The sequence below is a fragment of the Hipposideros armiger genome, unplaced genomic scaffold (assembly GCF_001890085.2).
Source record: "Hipposideros armiger isolate ML-2016 unplaced genomic scaffold, ASM189008v1 scaffold_628, whole genome shotgun sequence".
NCBI lineage: Eukaryota > Metazoa > Chordata > Mammalia > Chiroptera > Hipposideridae > Hipposideros > Hipposideros armiger.
Window position 1 is genome coordinate 846140 of NW_017731978.1, and position 9104 is coordinate 855243.

Below are 9104 nucleotides of genomic sequence, written 5' to 3' on the forward strand. Positions count from 1 at the left end.
GGCCCCATCAGAATCTGGCAACTTCCCTAAGCTAATGTCCAAATTTCATGACTGGCCAGATGTACAGCTGAGCCCATGTCAGCCACTTCATTCTGTGGGGTCTCTGTTTTACTTCCTTGACCTTTAATTCCTATTCGGTGGCCAACAGCCAGTGGAGGTATGGAGTCTGATGTTCAAGGCTGATACTACGCTGGAAGATGTCAATTGGAGACTTAATTTTGATAGAAGCTAGGATCCTTGGAAGTGGGTGAGAGCAGAGAAGAATGAGGAGGGCAAGAAGAGAAGAAACCCTTGGGAGTCAGCAACATTTAGGGGGGGATGGAGGAAGAAAAGCGAGTAAAAGATTTTGATTAATAGAGGTAACCAAGGACAAGGCCAGGCTGTGTTCTCACAGTCTGGTGAGCGGGGAGTGGCTGGGATGAATGAATGGGATTGGGAACTAGGTCCACTAGTGGTCCTTTCGGGGCAGGATTGTCTGAGGAGGCACACATGGGAGGTGAAGGAAGAGGCAGCAAGCAGCAGGGGCTGTCTCCAACCGAAGCAAGGCCCCCTTTTCTCTCTTACATATCAGGCCTCTGATTACTATTTCATTGGAACAAAAGAACCTGGTGCTTTACAATAAAATCACCAAAAAACAGCTGATACACAAAAGGAAACACTTTGAAAACAAGTCAGGTAAACTGGGGAACATACTGTTTTATCTGTTTTCTAGATTTGGGCTAGACGTGGTCCAGAGGGGTAAGTTAATACTCAGTGAGGGGAAGACATTTCAAGGCAGTGAGTAGCAATCTTCAAACCCACTACAAGATTGCCAGCCTCCAAAGCCACCCAGAAACCACAAGCATGGACTATGTACAACCTAAGTCCACTGGTTGCCTGAGAAATGGAGTTTCTTCCACGCAGTGGGTCCTTATGCCCGTCCTGGCTCCTCAGACTGCAGCACCAGGGAGGGACCTTGCATTTCAGTGGCCCAACCACAAGATTAAGGAGAAAAAGGTCTGAGAACTTGACTAAATGCCAGGCATACTTTAATCTCCCAACAGCCCACTGCTGTAGGTATTCTTATTCTTAGTTTACAGGTAAGGAAATTGAAAAGATAAATGACTTGCCAAAGACATCCATCTAGGAAGTGGCTAAGCTGGGATTCTGACCAATAGCTTGAGCTTTTTCTCTTGAACCTACAGGATGCTTTGGGTTGGGGGTGGGGACCAAGCTTCATGCCCCTCACCTGGATATTCCCAAACTGGCAATAGTCTATAGTTGGCAGAGGTTCTGTCAGCAGGGCACTGGCAGTGACATCTTTTTGACAATCACTGATGTGCAGGCCCTAAATGTCTCAGTCACCACCTACTATAAGCACCCTAAAGAACTGAGTCCTTTCTGTGAAGGAATGTGTGATACCTGTGAGACATGGTGTCGAAGGTGTGACTGTTTTGAGTATATGTGAGCCGAAGACACAGTGTATGTTCTTGGAAGACAAATCTTGCTTCTTTAAGGATAATATTTTTGGAAGGGCCAGAAATCATTTAGCATGATCTGGGGACAAACTGCTCTTGGAGTTCGGGAGGCCAGGTGGGTGGAGCAAGAGGGGAGGCTGTTTTCCTCCAGAAGACCCAACCTGATCATGGGCCCTAGTGTGTACAGACAGCATATGGGGGAATGGGTAAAGCTCAGGCTTTGGGACCAGACAGACTTGGCTATTTGATTTGGGCAAGTCACTCTACTACTCTGACCCTCAGTTTGCTAATTTACAAATAGGATAGTAATCCCTAACTCACACAAAGGAGGCCTCCTGGGACTCAGAACCTGGCTTCTCAGTGTGACTTCTCCAAGAAAAGCCTTCACCCACATCCACCCACTGGTTTGTCCTCACTGACAGTGTAGGGGATAGGTGAGGTAGATGCAAACTTCGGTGCAGCTGGAGAGCTGATGTCGCCAAATTAAATGCTTGCCCAGAGTCTGGTCCTCACTGTGTTTGCTATGTAGGCATCAGTGTACTGAGTCAGAAACAATTGCTGTCCCCTTTCCAAGGGGCCTCCTGTGCCTGAGTGCTGTGGGCATTGGGGGCTCCGAGGTGAATTAGTTGTTGTCCTAGAGGTACACAATTGGGGTTTCTGGAAGCGGCTTCCACGAGGGTGGTGCACATAGAAGGTAGGGAATGTCAGCGAAATCTGGTTCTAAGTGGGGTTAACTAGTCTAGTTGTAAATACTCTATAAGTTAACTTCATCTACAGTATACCACATGCTGTCCAGGCTGACAGTTAAGTGCTCGGGCCTTTGGCCTCCACAGAAGCTCAGAACCTCACCAGGTGTGTTAAATAGCATTACATTTGAATTTCATAATGGGAGAAGAATTGCCGCGTTATCCTCTGGTACAGCAAAGGAGGGTGATCCACAGGTAAGAGACTAAGTGGGAACCATGGGACTCAACTTCTAATGTTCTTTCTGCTCTACCACTCTGCCTCATTTCACATTCACACAGTATCTGCTAGGCCTTCATCTAGGTCACAGCTTCTTGGGAAATAGAGCAGGAATCTGAGATGGGGCTCCAGATATCAGGGGGATCTCTGTTCTGATATTAGTCAAACTTGGTTCTCACCCTGTGGAGCCCTCAGTCTGAGAATGAACCTCAGCCTCCATGGCCCTGCCAAGTGCTGGGACTCCCACTGAATACACAGTCCTTATGTCTTGGCTTTCCCCCTCTATACCCTTACCCTCAATGATTTGACCAAGCTACCACCCAAATTTTAGTCCCCACTGTGTGACCCAGTGCTCTTCCCAAATCAGTAATTTTTCTCACCTTCCCTCTCTCTTAGTGTCAAGCTTTCCTCCCTATACAACCTCCCAGCCCCATGAACTCTGAGTGAGGGAAGGGTACTTAGAGCCTGTCTTAAAACTCCATTTTCCACCCCATTTTCCGGGTTGGGGAAACAGGCCCAGAGGGAGGTAGGGACTTGCTGAAGGATATGCCACTAGTTACTGGCCATGCTAAATCTAGAACCCAGATTACCTAGCCAGTAGCCTCAAGCTCTTCTCCCTCTTCACACACCAGGCCACTGACCCCTTTCCCTCCATTACCCACACTGAAGCAGTCACCCAGTCCCCTTGAGTCTCTCAAACACCTTTCCATTTTTATTCTTGCTTACCCATTGCCTGCCCTGGTCAAGTTCATATTACATTTTACCTGAAATGTTGGGACAGTCTTAACTGGCAGCAGGCCCCCATTCTGACCACAGGACTCTAAGGCTCTCACATTCTGCACACAGCATCTCATCTACACTTCCTTTCCTGGGTGCTTCAATCAACAGGTCTTTTCTTCACTCATTGTGTATCCTGGCCTCAGGCTCAGCTCTGTTGAGTACAGGCTTGTGGGGTAGCCTTTGCCCCCTAGAAACTCCTTTTGGAAATTAAGACCAACACTGCAAAAGATTCAAGGAAGAATCTGAATCAGAGCTTTGATTTGCGGGCTGCTGAAGAATTCCTGGATTGGGTGGCAGGGAGAGAGAAAAGAAACCTCTTGGCTCCCCCTACCTACCTCTCCTACCAGATGTACCTCTGCAGTCTCCAAACCCAGTATCAAACAGCCTTTGTGCCTCACTTTGCTGCCTGTAGGTACCCCTCACTCAACGCACCCTCAGCTGCTGGGTTGTTGAGCATCTTACACCACAGTTCTGAGCCTGTGGTCATATGACCATGCTGCTTGCACATTCTACTCTGCAAGACCAAGAATTTTAACCAGGTATTGAAGTCTGCTGTTTGGTTCCATCTTTCCAACCCTGACTTCCATGACTACAGCCACACTGGAAGGCCTTTAACAATGGCTTGAATTTACTCCTTGGTGCCAGTTGTTGAAAGTGACTTGCCTTTCCGTTTCTGCCTGATGAAATCATTAAGGCCCAACTTGAGTGCCACCTCCTCCATGAGACTTTCCCAGTTTTCTTCAGCTAGAAAGAATCTCCCTGCTCTGAGCTCCTATGAATATCTATTTAGACATAACATTTCTGCCCTGCTTTAGCTCTTTCTGTATCATCTCAGCTAGGTCTGGAGCCCTTGTAAGGTAGTGTGAGCATCCTATCCAGTCTCTGTAATCTCACCCAGCAGCGGGTGCGATATGAATGTGTCTACCTCACCCACGATAGGTGTTCAGACAAGTGCCTGTTGCCCTTAATGCAGGACTTACCGCTTACACAGTTCATTTTTAAGGCAGGCGCCTAACAGAATGGGTCATACCCAGCTAGGTCACACAGCCAGGGGAGTTGAGAGATTCTGGCCAGTCGCTAGGGTGTCCCTATAGCCTCCCCCTATCCCCACTTCCAAATGGGGTGGTGGTGTGTGTGTGTGCGTGTGTGTGTGTGTGTGTGTGTGTGTGTGTAGGAAATGGGGGACGGGGTAGCCTCGCTGGCTCCTCCCAGTTCCCCTTGTGGATCACGTCCTACAAGGTCTCCCTCCAGTCCAAGAGCCTCAAGAAACTCGAGGCAGCGGTGCCGGAGAGAGAGGGTCCTCTGCCACAGGTGCGCCTCCCACGCGCGGCTAATTATCTATATATTTTTTTGGAGGGAGGGGGAGTTCAATGAAGGAAAGAGGTGGGGCGAGGGGAGGAGGCGGGCCGATGGTAACTGACGCGAGCACTTGGGAGCCAATGGTCCGTGGGGGGCGTTCCCCCCATTCAGGACTCCTCGCCTAGCTCGCAAGGTATGTTTAACAGCTGCTTTTAATTTGGTCTCCCCAATCTCGGGCGTTTGGGGGGCTAGTTCGCCGGCCGGTCGCTTTGGCCGGTCCAACACAGTGCGGGCGCCGCGGGCCCAGAGACGGAGATTGGGCAGGCTCGGAGTCCGAGGAAGGCAAGGGGCAGGCCAGGAAGGAGAGCTCTTGGCGCCGCCCGCTCGCCAGTGTGTGTTTCCCAGCCTCGAGAGGGCTCCGTGGGGAGGGGGTCGGCCCGGCCCGGGGTAGCCAGTACGCTGGCCGTGCTGCTTAGTTTATTTCACCGAGCAGTCGGTTTCGGTAGGTTGTGGTGGCGGACTGGGTAAGGGGACGGGCAAGAGAGGCTCTCCCATGCTCCTGAAATGCCTTAAAAAAATTATTGTGAAGGAAAAAAAAAGATTCCGCACACCGACTGGAACCGGGCCCGGGCTGCGGCGCGCGGGCTCGGCAGGGGGCAGCGGCCTGAGCCCTCCGAAACGGAGTGGGTCAAAAGCTGGAGTTCGCAAGCGAGCCGAGGCCCGCAGCTTTCTTCGCTAACCACGCCGGGCGAGTGCGGCAGCCGCCCCGAGGGTTTGGTTTCTGTCCGCAAACTTGTCGGAAGGGGCGGTGGGCGCGCTCCTGGGAGGCGCGGGCACCGCGGGCCCGCGGTTGTTATGGACTCTGGGGGCGGGGAAAACGCAGGCCTGGCAGGAGCGGCGGCCGGGGGCTGGGAGGCCACCGGAAAGAGCCCCTCGGCGTCTGTCGAGGCGTTCCGAACTCGTGGGCCGTGGCGGTAGAGCCGGCATTCGGCCCCGGAACCAGCCAGGCCGCGAGCCCGCGCGGAACTCGGCCCGGGGGTGTGGAAAAGCTCTAGGAACTTGGCGGCTTCGACCCTTGCTACAGCTGATCCCGCAAACAAGGAGCGGCCTCCTTCCCCGCCCACCCCTAGGCGGTGGCGGAGGGGGCCGGGTCGTGGGCGTGTGAGCGCACTACGAGAGGGTGGCCTGAAAGGGGCAGTGAAGGTCGGAAACTGGGAAAACAGTCTCCACGCTCGGACTCGGGAAAAGGAAATGCATCAGCGGGAGGGGAGGGGCGCGCCTGTCACATGGGATGGCGGCCGCGGGCTGGGAGGCGGGGCTCCGGAGGGAACCGCTGCGGTCGGTCGGAACGACTCCAGGAGAGGTGGAACGGGGACCTGGGCCCACAGAGCGCCCGGCCCCTTCAGCCTCCACTCCTTGTCCTATGCTGTTTACTACTTATTCGGACCACTGCTTGTACTACTGGCGCCGAGGAGAGCTGTGGGGCGGAGCTCTTCCTGTCTTCCACCCACCTCGGACTCGTTTAGAGGGCCCGCCTTCTCTTGTCTTTCACTGGCTGGGCGAGAATCCCTCTTATCCTTCTCGGTTATCGATTGGATGACATTCTCCCGAGCTCCGCCTATCGGAGGCCGGGCTGGAGTTTAAGTTGCTAGGATTTTTTTCCGTGAAGAGCGGAGGGAGGATTCCTGCGGCTTATGCGAGGAGCAAGGTCCCGCCCCTACTTCTGATTGGTGGGATGTGTTGTCTCGCCTCCGGCGTAGTGATCTTGGAGGGGGAAAGTCCACCCCTGCCTCCCGACCCCTCCCCAGGTTGCGTGCGCGGTAGGCACATGTGTGAGGACCGCCTTGCTTCTTCGAACTATCCTCCCGCCCGGAAGTACCGAGCTTGAAGCCTTTGGCAAGGTTTGGCGGAGAGAGCCGAGAATAACAACACAATGATCCTTCAAGGCTCGAGATCTGGTAGCCTTTGCGATGGAGTTAAGGGTTTAGGGTGTGGAGTGGATATAGGGACTTAGCGCTTTGGGTTCTGCAGAGGGTGCTATCTGCCCTTCCGGGCCAAGTACTAAAGTTGTGACTCTGCGGCCTGGCTGTTCCCGCGCTCCTTGACTTCCCAAAGATCGCCCTGAGCTCAAGCTTGAGAACGCTACGGACGCTGGCAGTGTGGTTTCTTATCAGCGCAAGGCAGCCGCTGTACTTAGTTGGGTTTATCTAAAACTAAGCAATCTAGGATTGGCCTGGATGCCTTATGCTGGATCCAGGGCAGCTCATCCCTTGTTGACAGAGAAGTTGGAGGGGTGGGGGGCACGGTGGCCGAATCCTGCTTGGGTTCGTAGTGGTTCTTGATATCAGGTGAGAGCGCAGAGCTGCACCCAGTCCAGGGAGTAGAGACGACCCAGAGTTAAAGGTAGACCCCGGTCAGTTCTGCAGCAGTGCCGCTCCTTCGAAATCTCTGAGGGGTTTGGCCCGGGGTTCGCTTTAGTCGGTGTTACTTATTTTTAGAGCTCTGTCCTGGGGCAGGGCTTGGCTCCTGGCAAGGCTGCTCCCATTTGTCGGTTGCTCGTGGGGTTCACAGTAAGTTGCCTTGTCCTTGTGGCTGGAAGCTACCCTTGGAGTCAGGTCCACCTGTTGCCAACGCTCGCTTCTGCCGTCTCCGCTGGATTGCGTAGGGAGGACAAGATAGGACCGAGGTTCCCTGGGGCCTGCCACTTGTGGACTGGGCCATTTTTCTGGAGAGCGGGAAAACCCTAGTCCCGCCCCCTCCTTTCCTGGCGCTCTGTGAGCGCCCTCCAAAGCAAGGACAGGGTCAGTTCGCCCTATTTAATAATAAAATTATTATTATTAAATAATAAAATTTAATAATTTTATTTTAGTAAATAAAATTTAGTAAATAAAAGCAACTTAAGCACTGCAACCACTTTGTGTGTTCGAGGCACTATAATCTACACAAGAGGGTCTATGTTCCACCATTAGCACTCGTTGGCTAAGGAGGAGGTGAACAGTCCTTACTATCTTTTGTCCCCAACTCTGGAATTTTTATCCTTTCTCTGAAGTGTGGGGTGAAGGTTTATGTATGCCATGGCCTGTTTGGTCTCCTTCCTCAGTTCTTCGAGTCTGAGGATGCCTCCCTGGAGATCGCAAGTGCCTTAAGCTTCACGCTCCGCCTTCCGGAGGCTTGCCAGGGCGGTGGCTGTTAGGGCCCTGCCTGCATTTTGGTTATCTCCGCCCTTTTAAGACTGCTTATTCAGGTTTAGGGAATGTCTGTGTTAGAAGTGTGCAGCAGGTTGGCAACCCCTGGGGGGTATTTCTCGGCTTTGGTCGCCAGTCCTTAATTCTGCACGCTACTTACTGATAGGCGTTGTCGACTCCTCTGGATATGTGTTTACGAGGAGGCAGCGTGCGGAAATGTAAATTGAAAGAGAGAACAGATAGGAAGAATGAGGTTCTTTTCTTTTTCTGTAAGGGGGTCATCCAGGGTGGTAATGCTGCTACCTTTTCCCTTCAAATCCCAGGGACCGGATCTTGGCTGCTGAGCGCTGCAGCACCTCCTGTTTCAGGCCCTGGAACTCTGCTCTCAATCTCTAGTGTAAACATTCCACAAAAGGACTGCTGAGGTTCAGCCTCCTCGCGCAGGGCGGAGTCAGCCCCTTTTAGACGGGCGTCGTGCCCAATGGAGGCTTCTACCGGGCGCAAGATATCCAATCTGATGGCTGGGGGCGGGGCCCGGCCCGGCAGTGTGGTAGGAGGAGCCTTGTCTCTCTTACCGACATTTTACCCCACATCGGTTACTTACCTTCCTAGGGCAGCGGGAGAGCCGGCGTAGCCTTCCAATACGATGACCGGCGAGGGCGGGAGCTGACTTGCTGGGCCTGTAGCTGAGACGGTACGGGGCGGGATATGTGGAGTCCTCCAATGAGATGTGAAGAACTTCCCTCCTTCCTCCAATAGTATTGCGGCTTGGGGGTGGGATTCAGCAATTCGTCTCCAATAGGCGGGGTTGAGTTAGGGACGCTCCCCGCCAATAGGGGCGTGGAGAAGGTGAGCGGCTACCCCTCCCCATCCAGCGGAGGGGAAGGGGCGGGCAGTCGGCCGGCAAGGCAAGCGATTGGCTAGGCCTTTGACAGGCGGATAATGTAGCCTGTGGCGGAGCGAAGTTGAGTCTTTCCTCTGCGGGGCGGGCCGGCGGAGTGGGCGGGATTTCCCGGGTAACAGAGAAGCGGCCGCGGCGGTAGAGGCGGCGGAGACGGTTTCTCCATCTTCCCCCCCTCCCCTTCCCCCCTCGGAGTTTCCCTCCCTCCCTCCCTCCTTCCCAGTCTGGGCACCGAAGCCTGTGACCGCTTCTTTAGCTGAGAGGAGGCTGCCAGTCCGCTTCGGCGGGCCTATGCTCCGCGCCGTTCTCGGGGCCTCCCTGCTGAGCCTGAGGCTCACGCCGAGAGGGACACGCAGTAAGGAGCGGCTGAAGCAGCTTTGCGGTGAGAGCACGCTGGGCCGGGGTCGGGGCGGGGAGCCTGGAGGCGAGTAACGCGGGACTCGAGGGTGTGTATTTTTACGAGGGGGGGGCTGACCTCGGCTTCCCGTAGAGCCGCCGGGCGGGAGGTGTGTGGCTATG

At 53.9% G+C, this 9104-nt stretch overlaps 1 protein-coding gene across 2 annotated transcripts in view; it reads left to right on the forward strand.

The window, feature by feature from the left end:
* The first annotated feature begins 4667 nt into the window (after nt 1-4667).
* SIN3A (SIN3 transcription regulator family member A) overlaps nt 4668-9104 on the forward strand; it is a 63356-nt gene continuing 58919 nt past the window's right edge. The window contains exon 1 of one of the 2 annotated variants that reach the window (XM_019625435.1): nt 4668-4692. The gene's annotated coding sequence lies outside the window, so the exon portion shown is untranslated. Of the gene's footprint in view, nt 4693-8695; nt 8968-9104 lie in introns of those variants that run through there. The other variant, XM_019625434.1, reaches the window with a different exon arrangement.